General features: G+C 46.7%; 1 long non-coding RNA gene across 1 annotated transcript; it reads left to right on the top strand.

Annotated features, from left to right (window-relative positions):
• Positions 1-2,622: 2,622 nt before the first annotated feature.
• Positions 2,623-11,058, top strand: LOC115247585 (uncharacterized). Its single transcript, XR_003886633.1, has 3 exons — positions 2,623-2,681; positions 6,021-6,124; positions 10,971-11,058. It is a non-coding gene; the product is annotated as an uncharacterized lncRNA (long non-coding RNA).
• The last annotated feature ends 472 nt before the right edge of the window (positions 11,059-11,530 follow it).

The following is an 11,530-nucleotide window of genomic DNA, read 5'->3' as shown; positions in this document are numbered from 1 at the left end:
CCAGCACCCAGAATTATGGTCTGGAAAAAGGCTTGTGATGCTCCACCGTGCAGTTAATTCTGTCTGAAGATTTCAACTTACCATTTAGTTACCCCGGTACATCAAAGTCTGTTTTTCATTCATTTATTTCATCTGCTGGATAGAACCAGATAATTAGCATCTCTGAGGATTCCATGCTAGTATTTCCACCTTTCCAGCACAATAGCATTAAATGGGATTTTAAAAAAACGGACTTGGACCCTCTCAGCTACCATAGAATCTGATTCTTGTCTCACTTAAATAATCCAGTCCCATTGTTCGGTGGATTACTCTACAGCTGTCGTTGTCTTGTGCTAAATGTGGGTGCAATCTGTTTGATTGGCTACACGGGTTCAAGTCATCCTCACTGGAAATCTCTGTAGGTTTTCCGACCCACTTCCAGGCCACATTTGCATCCCACCCCCGTAAGCAGACAGATCTCAGTGCAGATTCATTTCATATAGTTTTCTGAAAAGGCCCGAATAAACAAAAACAGACTGTAAGCGTTTCAGATGAGTCAGTTCTGCTGATCCAGTCTCTGCTTCCCAGTATTCCCAGCCTCTCTCTACAACCTCCGGTGTGTCTAATACAGTCTGACTGTGTTGTTCCTCGGCACTCTAGGACATGCATAATATATTGACTAAATACGCACTCTCGCGGCTCCACATACATCACGTATGAAAGGACAGCGCAGTCAGGCAGGCGGCTGTGGTGGATATGTGCTATATAAATGCTAATGGGAGGCAGAGGAACGTGGAACCAGTTTTGCTGATTCTGCAACTAGTTTGTCTTGATCATTTAGGAGGAAGATTTCGGGCGATTACGCCAGATGTGACACGGTTTTATCTGGGTTTGAAAGGTCACTGTCAGACGGAGCGGTGCCACGTTGTGGACCTCAACTTTAATGGTTAGATGGATAAAATCAATGTTTGTAAGCGGTCAGACTTTTCTGTGGTGGATAGTGTCCAGTTTGTGTTCTTATTTATTCCTGAGAAAACCCTTGAGACCTTTGAACTTTGCTGATACTTCTTACTGATTATCTCTTGTAAAAAAAACTGTTATGTAAACGGGAATAAAAAAAAAGTGTGATCGACATCGAATGCATCATTAATTGCTGTTTTTAATGAGCTTTCGTCAGAAGAAACGTCAGTAGAAGAAACCAGGAATGGTTCTTGGACATCATTAAGACATCCAGATGTGCCGTCTTCAGCTGTTTGCACACGTAGGACCTGTTGTCATTAGCAGAGGACAGGACTGAGTGTGCTGAGCGTCTATTTGAGCTCACTCACATTCATCAAAGGCTGATTTGCTCTGTAGTTTCTGTCTTCGGCTCACCACAGAAGGACTAAACACACTCTGAAGAGCCGTGAGGAAACCTCGCAGCTAAGCTGCGTGCAAGGGAATCAGAACACAAGTCTCGCCTGCACGTCTGCATCGAAAACACGAGGGAGGGGGCACGTCTGGGGGAACCTCAAAGAAACCCTGCTTCCTTCCTCTCTCGGTCACGGTCGTCCAGCTTGTTCGGGTTTGGATTCAAACTTCGGTGTGATTGGGAGGCAGAAAGAGTTGGATTTTACTGGTCTGTCCTGTTCGTTAGTCCAGTTTCCCCAATTAATCTGCATGAATTGCTGCAGTCGCGCTAGTCTGAGCGGGAACAGGAAGCTCTCTGAAGACGCAGCCAAGTGGCGGCTTTCATTTTCCTCTTTAAAATTCCACCCAAATCCATCAGTTAGCGGGTTGCTAGCGCAGCGGCGAGGCCTCTCTCGCTCACACTTAAGCGCAATCGTGTCCTCATTTGCACATCAGTTGCCGTTTGATCCTGATCAGCCGTGCAAGTTGAACGTGGCAGCCCGACATTAGAGGAAGGGATGAAGAGACCCGGGTGTTTAAAACACACACAGACACGCATCATTATCGTTTCCCATCTTCCCTAATTAGTTAATTGGAAAGACATCTGTGTAACATATACACCACTTTAATGTTTCCCCTCGGATTTGCACCCGGCATGAGAACCGCGTTGGTCATTAAAGCATCTTTTGAACATTTATTCGCAGTGTCGTTTTATCGCTTATTAATTTGGTGGATCAGGTTGAGGACTTTTAATCAGGACACATTGATTAAAGACAATATTCTGAGAGCACGTGTGCTGTAAGATGTGTGTTGGGTAAAACACAAAGATACTTAATAAGTTCATTAGTGTGCAAACGAGACTCGATTTTTATTTTTTTTATTACATTTACATTTAGCGCTGCTACTGTATGTGACCATCACAAAGTGGGAACAGCTGATGAGTAATTTAGATCACATGTTGTTCATGTGTTTGTCTTTTATTTAATAACCTCTTAGTTATTTTGGGCCGTAATGGCAAAGATTGCGTATCCCTTAATAATAAATAGGCAAACATGAGCATTTAATCTCCTTAATAACTGACATGTCTTTTGTATATATTTATTTATGTTATATTTGTATATAGTTTTAATATGTTATTAAAGTTCTGGAACTATTGAACGTGTTTAAAACTACACGTTTTGTAGAGAGTCGAGCTTTTTGAAGATGACACCATTACTTTGAAGAAGCCACTTCCTGTCCAGTCACTTCCTGTCCAGTCACTTCCTGTCATTGTCACACCAGGATGTTGAGTAGATGCTTCTGGACTTACTGAGGTAAGATCAAACAGAAAGCTGGATGTGGTGGAATTTAAGCCATTTATTGTTGCACTGCTGGCGCCACTGGTTCTGATGGGCTAAAGAAAACCTTCATTTTGATTATTTGTAGCAATGTTGGATCATACAAAGGCCTTCGTCTTTCATCATGGTCAAGTTCAAATCATAAAACAAAAGGAAGTTGATTCTTTTGGTAGATACCTGCTGGTTTGCAGATCCTACAGGACGGAGTTCTCAGAAGCCACCTTTGGTACCATCTCAGCAATCCGCATGTTCTTTAGCCACGGCAGGCTAAACGTAGCTATCTGCCCTTTGATGTTCATCTTCCTGAACACACAACAACCAAAGGAGAAAATGAGCGTCTATCGGGGACGTGTTTGAACTGCGATTGTTCCGATTAATCCGCAGCTGCCCTGAGATTAATCTGATGGAACAGTCTGACAGCCCTGAGTTATGGAAAGTTGTGGCAACAGTGACTTCCTGTGATGGAGGAGCAAAAGTCTGTGAATGCAGACCCCCCCCACACACACACACACACCTAAACACACATTAGGGCTGTGAACATAAACCTCTAATTATATGAACCCATCACTCATCGGGTGTGAAAATGTTATGGGAATTATTTAATCAGAAACCAGAGACGTGCTCACATATCTGTGTCCATTCCATCCCGTTTATTCCTTTTCCCTCACGTGCACACGTCTCTGTTCTCTCTGTAGGGATTTTACTGTACCTGACAGTCCGAGCTATCAGAAAAGGCATTCTGGGACACAAAGACAAGCCAATTATCAGACAGCTAATGCTGTGTTAGCTTCCGGCTGTGTCCTTGGGTTAAGACGTTGTCCCCTCCCACATCCCTTTCAGACTTCCCGGAAGTAGCCGGCGCGCTCTTCATAAATACACCTCCTCTGGATCACTGAGGCCGCCGGCTCTGGACAGCTAAGGAAAACGAGGATGGCTTCATCCTGCAGATGCGGCGCCGTAGATCAAGGTCCCAAATGGCCCCCAGGACCGGGCTATCAATCTGTGTTATTGCCTGACACGAACGCCGGCGTGAAGACACCCAGTGTCCTGCCATCTAATGAGAACGGTGCAGGACACACAGAGGAGCTCGGGGAAGGAGCCTGCTATGATTCCCTGCTGTAGATTATGCAGAGACATGAAAACATCATCAGGGATCACTGCTGAATATTCTTCTGGGTTTGGAGGCTCATCAGCTCGAGCCTTTGGCCCAAATTAGAGGACATCAGTCTGGCAAGATAGCCGTTTAAAATCCAAACTACCTGGAAAGCCTCTGCGAAGGATCACATCACGTTTGATATTTCATTACAGCAGAGTTGTGAAATGTTGGCAGAGGGTTTAAAACTGCTGAATGCACATTATCACATTTGTTTTTCTGTTAGGAACATTTCCAGCTCAGTGTCTTTGTCAGGCTCTCCTGAGGTTATGGAACATTATGGAACATTAAAAGACACCTGTTTTATTTAACTTTCTTGCTAATGTGTTTGCTTTTGCTGATGGTGAAAACTTTAAATATGAAATTTTCAGCAGAAATGTGAAATGTGTATTTTATAAACTTTGGGATCAGTGAGGACAACACATTTGAAAAGTAGGGCACATCTGAAGGACAGAAGGGCACATCCGAAGGACAGAAGGACACATCTGAAGAACAAAAGGACACATCTGAAGAACAAAAGGACACATCCGAGGAACAGAAGGACACATCCGAAGGACAGAAGGACATATCCAAAGGGGGGAAGGGCACATCCGAAGGACTGAAGGACACATGCGAAGGACACATCCAAAGAACAGAAGGATACATCCTAAGGACATAAGGACATATCTGAAGGACAAAAGGACATATCTGAAGGGGAGAAGGACACATCTGAAGGGTAGAAGCACACATCCGAAGGGGAGAAGGACACATCTCAAGGGTAGAAGGACACATCTGAAGGACAGAAGGACATATCCGAAGGGGAGAAGGACACATCTGAAGGGGAGAAGGACACATCTGAAGGGTAGATGGACACATCTGAAGGGTAGAAGGACACATCTGGAGGGTAGAAGGACACATCTGGAGGGTAGAAGGACACATCTCGAGGGTAGAAGGACACATCCGAAGGACAGAAGGACATATCCGAAGGGGAGAAGGACACATCTGAAGGGGAGAAGGACACATCTGAAGGGTAGATGGACACATCTGAAGGGTAGAAGGACACATCTGGAGGGTAGAAGGACACATCTCGAGGGTAGAAGGACACATCTGGAGGGTAGAAGGACACATCCGAAGGGGAGAAGGACACATCTCAAGGGTAGAAGGACACATCTGAAGGACAGAAGGACATATCCGAAGGGGAGAAGGACACATCTGAAGGGGAGAAGGACACATCTGAAGGGTAGATGGACACATCTGAAGGGTAGAAGGACACATCTGGAGGGTAGAAGGACACATCTGGAGGGTAGAAGGACACATCTGGAGGGTAGAAGGACACATCTCGAGGGTAGAAGGACACATCTCTGATTAGGAGTACGGTCCAGTTGTTTTTCAGGCTTTATTAGCTCGTCTTCGGCTCCTCGACGTCGTTGCGATCGGCTTGTGGAGCATAACGTGTTTTAACCTGAGCTCCACGCGGTTCTCGTCTTTTTTTTCGAGCCTTTTTTTCTCCTCTCACTTTTCGCCGGCGCCGTTAATCTTAATGTCATTGTGAAAAATTGCTTCGACATTTCAGATTCAACGAGAGCCAGAGCTCATCAAGTCGAACGTCTCGTGTTCTGGTTCCGCTTTGACCGGGGCGTAGAGGTCGTATCCCACCATTAGGGGCTATTCTTCACTATGGAGGTTAAAAGGTTTTGGGTTTTCCTCTGAAGACGCCACAGCAATGATGACGGGGGGCAGCAAATGTGCTGGTGGAAACAGCCGCGTGGTTCCAGTGTGGCGCTCTGACATTAGCATAAATGCTATGCTAGCTCCAGACCGCTGCGCCCACTGTCGCTCATTCCCTCAACTTTTGCTCCTCTGAGGCGTCAATTGAATGGACGCAGATTCAAGGTTGTTTACAGCGGATCAGCAGCTCGAGCCAAGTTTTAAAATCCGCCGCTTTTTGAGCAGCGCTTCCCGAACGGTTCCGACAACGGAAAAGTCGTCATTCTATTTGAAGAGGCGGAGCAGTACTGGGCACAGCTGTCCAGACAGGAAGTGTCTTTTTCTTATGAAAATTCGACTCTCGTTTTGGAGAATATTCAGCCGAGCTTCTGTCAATGACACAGGATATTCGACTGAATCATCACGAGAATTATTAACAACTTGTAAAATAGGTTCTCTCGTCCTGTCCCATGCAGGACATGCTAGCGGCCGGCTGCTCATCCCAAGGATCCACGCTCCAGGAATAGAGATGAGAGCAGCAGCACCGGAGTTTCACTGCGGCTCTTCGATGTCAAACCAGGTGGGAAACTTACATCTTAATATATTATATAATAATATTATGTTTTAGCTGCTTCTTTAGATTGAACTAAAAAAACAGCATTAACGTTGTTTGCGGGTACAGTGGGTGGAGCCTAAAGGTCAGACATTGTTTCAAATGTGTGTGTGTGTGTTGTGTTGGTGTGTGAGCAAAGTCGCGTTTAAAGTCGGAACCCAAAGGATAAAAATGTGCCTCACAATCCGCCTCTTTGCAGAGGTGAACCAGCTAAACCCGAGATCAACCAGCACGCCGTCACACGGACCTGGTTGTTTAGCATCAAGCAGCCAAGCAGCTCGGGTGGATTCAGATTCAGATTCAGAACATTAACAAACCAGAGCCACACGTGGAGCGATGGCGTGATGAATCTTTCGTTAGCTTTTAGCTAATGATCGCTTCAGAGCCGGTCTGAAACTGGGATGTCTCGCTGTTCTCGTGGCTCATCAGGCAACAAGACGTAAAGACGCGCCGTGATTAATCATGTTTTACTTGCACGAGCTGGTTTTCTTACGCAAACTTTAGTATTCAAGAACATCTGGAAGCGTGTTTGGCTCCCCGAGGGACCAGCGATGGGTCACCTTTAATGGCCTTTGGTCAACACGGGCGCTTCCGGTCTTCAGGTTTGGACTTTCAAAGCCTTTTTTCCTTTCGCACATCACATGACTTAAAGCTGCCGAAGAGAAAAAAGAGCAGGCAGATCAGGGGAGTGATGGTTGGGCCGGGGCCTGACTGGGGTCAAACTGGTGACCAGCAGGGCAGCATCAACGTTTTAATGAGGTTCCTCCCTCGTTTTAATTATGTTACAGAAGGAATGGGCAGTACGAGACACGGCCAACAGGTGGCAGCAGCACCTGATTAGACCCAAGGAGTCGGGGTGCGTTGGATCAGTAAAGATGGAGCACATATCCGGCCGGAGACGGTTGTAAACCGCTGAGCTTGTTAAAGTTCTGACAGCTCAACTGGTGGGAGCCAGAGGGCCCGGATCCGTTCAATAAAGCACGGATGCATCCTGTCTGCTGTCTTTCCCTCAGAATCCATTGGAAAGTTCCCTCTCGCCTGCTTTACCGTCGATCCCACTCCTCAGGAATCACCTCTGCCCACTTTATGGCCCAAAATGCGTTTGGGTCGTCCGAGCTGTGTTCCATTCCACATCTGTCCGTCCGTTAGCCCCGGAGGTACGGGCGCTGCCGGAGGACAGGGCAGCCGCTCACATCTGGACGTATAAAGAGATGAGAGCTGACGATTTGAGGGGCTGTGGCTGAGCCCCCGTGCCCTAAATAAACACTTCATCTCTCTTCGGCTCGAGCGCTTAAGCCTGAATCGTCCAAGTCGTGACACATTTGAGGGGGTCTAAACGCTGTTTGGCGAGCGTCCGCCGCCGGATTACCGGGCGCCGGTATTAATGTGGGGGATTTACTGGAATGAAACATTAATGTTGGAAGGTGGCTCCCAAAGCAACGTGGTTTTAATTGAAGTAGCACAATTATAATCTCGCCCCGGCTCCAGTCAGAATACTAATTTAGAGCCTCGGGAGAGGATGAGGGCGTTCCTGGCGGAGATTCCAGCAGGCTGATACTGTGTCTGACATGAAATCCTCAACAAACCGCCGTAAAGCTGCCGCACGATTCTACCCGGGAACCTTTTTTCTTCCGCCCTCGTGTTTGACTGTCAAGAGCAAAGACAGCCAGTCAAAGGGAGGAGGGATGGAGCCTCACCCCGACTCAATCCAGACATCCTGATGAGGACATTTTGATGAGTCAGGATCTAATTCCCAGGCTTCCAACCATCCAGCATCACCCTGATCACGGAGGCTTCAGCTCGCTGCCTCACACGCTTCCCGCCCGCTGGCCAGAGATTATCTGTGGTCTTATTGGTCATCCGTCACCTTAAAGGAAGTCGGAATGTCCCCGGGTCTCTCCGGACCGAGGCGAATGAAATTACAATGACATGAGAGACTGGTGGCAGGTGAGCCGGCGATGTGTCCCAGAGGATCCCCGAGCGGTTCTGTTGGATCGGGCCGCTTTTGTTTTCTCCGCAGCGCGCCCCCTACAGGCGCGTTGGGTTAGCCCTCTCGGCGCCTCTTCCCTCTTCATCTGCCCCGGTAATTCTGTCATAAATCACCCTTCGACGGCGATAGAACTGCTTCTGACTGCGACCCTGCACCATCCCAGGTGCTGGTTCCTTGATTTAGCCGCTTTAACGGAAAGCAGGGGAAGATCCCGCCTAGCAACGCTGAGTAAGGGTTTTGGAAGAAGGTCGATGGGACAGGCATCATCTCACAAATACCTGCTTTTATTCCCTGTCCTCTTCCGAGTTCCTTTCTAATTTACCTAAAGGTGTGTGAAGGTGCTGTGGGGAGCAGCGGTAAGCTGATTCATTAGGAATCTAGCCGGGGCTTCCTCAGGGAAGGCTGGAATCGTGTGACTGGGAAGGTCAGTGGGAAGACGAGGGCAGCAGAACACAAGTCTTAAAATCCCGATGATGAATGTGGGTGGTAATTCCACAACGCTCCCTCAAGGACCAAGAGCTCGGCCTGAGCTCGTGAATGCGCCGCCCCTAATGAGGCGGACGCATCGGGTCGCCAACACTGGGCATCTGAAAAACTCTGAAATATCCCGATTAGCTTTTATATTAATGCACTGTGCCGTGACAAGTTCTTGCTAGCAGAAAGTTGGCTCATTTTCCATTTAATTAGCATGATCCTTGTGCTGAAGGTCCTGGAATGTGACATCATCTTCCTTGTGCCTGTTCTGCAGCTTCGAGCAGAGAATCGAAATTGTTCTGGACGGACCCGTTAAGCCCCGAAAGGCTCGTTCTGCAAAACATTTCAAAGAACATGATTTGTTTGGAAGAAAAAGTAGCGAACGGCGCCCCGGCACAGGAGGTAGCTGAGTCTGCACATCGGAAAGAGGCAGCACGTGGATAATTAGTCATTGCTCTGACACGCAAAGATGAACCGGAGTTGGAAAAGGCGAAGCTGATGAAAGGGACTAAACTGTAATCAGCACTTCTTCGGCGTTTATTGTGGATCGTTGTGAACCGCAAAAACACCTTCAGCGTTTTCATCCTCGTTGGCTTTATGGAAATGGGAAGTGTTGCTGGCGATCCATCTGCTGTAAAAGCATTGAGGAAAAAGGACTTAAAAGCAGAGCTTTGATGAATGGATGGATGAATGAATGAATGAATGAATGAATGAATGAATCACTCGTGCGTCTGGTCCTGGGGCTTGGGAATCCGAGCTAGCACCCTTCTAAAATTAATCCCCTCTTGACATTAATCTATCCCAGGTTGGATTTCTGTAACAGAAATTAGCATAAATCCTAAACCTACTTGTTTGCGTAGCAACGCCACGACCCCCCCTGCCCCCCCCCCGCCTGAACAATTCCCTCCAATTACCCCTGATTGCATCGAACGGCCGCGCTTTGTTTACTCCAATGAATCATTGTAGTTTAATTGGAACTTCGCCGAGTGCGTCGCGTCGATGATTTTAATGATTTTCTTTTCTTTAATACATTTGGAAAGATGTAGAAGTAAAAGCAGCTTTCTGCTCCACTGATGGAACAGCCAAGCTCTTTTCTGGCATTCTTGGATATTTTTGGGGGGGACAGTCGGTGATCGTGGCAGCAGGAGAAACGGACGCTGGCCCGATGTGCCTTTAGTGGCTAATTGCTCTCTGACAGCAGCGACGCCAGAGTGTCTCTGGTTCATCGTGACCTTATTAGGGCCCTTGTTTTGCTGTCTGGAAATGAGACGCGAAAGCAACGAGGTTATTACGGCAGAAGCAGAACACATTAGCGGCCGGACCGGCATTTGCACGATTTTAATGGAAAACAAAGTATCTGATCGGATCGAGGATCGGTCGTTCTTCCGTGATCGTCCTGTGCCGAAACTCCAAATGCAGATCTCCTCCTACGTTCTCTCTTCAAACACACACACACACACACACACACACACAGCTCTCTGGCTGCCACGTGCTCGTGAACACACTGGGGACGCAGCTTCAGGGGCTATTTTGGGTTCAGTATTTTCCTCAAGCACCCTTCAACATACACACACTGCAGGGCCTGGGATTGAACCAACAACCTGTAAATCACGAGGGCCACCAGCCTCTTACCTGTTTCGGTCTAGGTCTGGTGAAGAGGTCGATGTGGATATAGTCACATTATTTATTTCAATACTTTACTTTTTTAAATAAATGAGTTTGTGCCTGTTTGTTCTTGTGCTCAAAACTATTAAAATATGCATTTAGCTGGCAAAGGTCACAAATACGAAGGCTGTTTCAAGGTTGAGCTGAGTCTTCTAAGATTAGAGTTAGAATTTTAAGATACCAAAATACTTGTTTTACTAGCAAAGTGAGGACATTTTTCAACCGTGTGAAGGTTAAAACAGGTTTAATATTGCGGTTGGGATTGGGATTAGATTAGGGGTTAGTCGGAATGTTTAGGGTTCGATTAAAGGGCTGGGGAATTTCTTATGCTTATGAAAGTCCCCACAGAGATAGAAAAAGGCAGGCGTGTGTGTAAGCGTGCAGCAGGTTCAAACCAGTTCAGACCATTTCTGCCAAACTGGGACTGAGGGGCTTTATTGGAACAGCAGCAGAGATGAATATTTCACCCACAACTGTAAATAGATATGGCTGTGTAATGAGCACTTCACCATATTAGAAATAGACAAATAAAAAAGCCACCGTGTTATTATCATCCACTCCGAAATAAATATTAAAAATATGAAAAAGAAGTTTATTTGCTTCCATAATGCCACAACAGCCATCATTCTACTGTATATCTACTGGTATTTTCCTGATGAAACAATAATTCAGATTTCTTTTCAGGAAAAAGACGGCAGCAACAACGGAGGTGGAATGATGGTGCGTTCAAGAGTCATTATTTTGTTCCGGGGTCTCACTTTCAGAGAGGAAAGTATCTATAATAGCTTGGTACAAATGAAACGCACATTATTGGGCAAATGTCTGGAACCAGTGGCTGTAAAATTATCCTGGCTAATTTTCCTCCGCAGAAAACACTCAAACGAGCTTTTTGAAGAGTCATTTTCAGTCTCCGTGCTCGTCTGGTTAATTCCCCCCAAATCTCAGTGAAGTGAGCAGGTCTGTGGGTGTTTTGAGGCTTCCTGTCGTCCTCTGCTCTCCAACCCCCGAGCAGGAGAGTGGGGGGTCACGTCTCCTGCGTGCACGCTGTGCACGTAACGTCCTTGTGTGTCGGTTATTGGTTTAACTTTAATCTCGTTGGGGTGAATCAGAAATAAAGAGTCTGATTTGTTGTGAGTTGTCGTAGGTTCATTTTTCCAATGTAAAGAAACCGAGTCGTCCAGACTAACTAAACTTAACCCAGATATTAACTTCTTTGGGGGGGGGGGGGGGTGTTGATGGGAGAC

Source organism: Takifugu rubripes, chromosome 21 (assembly GCF_901000725.2).
Source record: "Takifugu rubripes chromosome 21, fTakRub1.2, whole genome shotgun sequence".
In the NCBI taxonomy this organism is placed as follows: Eukaryota; Metazoa; Chordata; class Actinopteri; order Tetraodontiformes; family Tetraodontidae; genus Takifugu; species Takifugu rubripes.
This window is presented reverse-complemented; position numbering and strand designations above follow the sequence as displayed.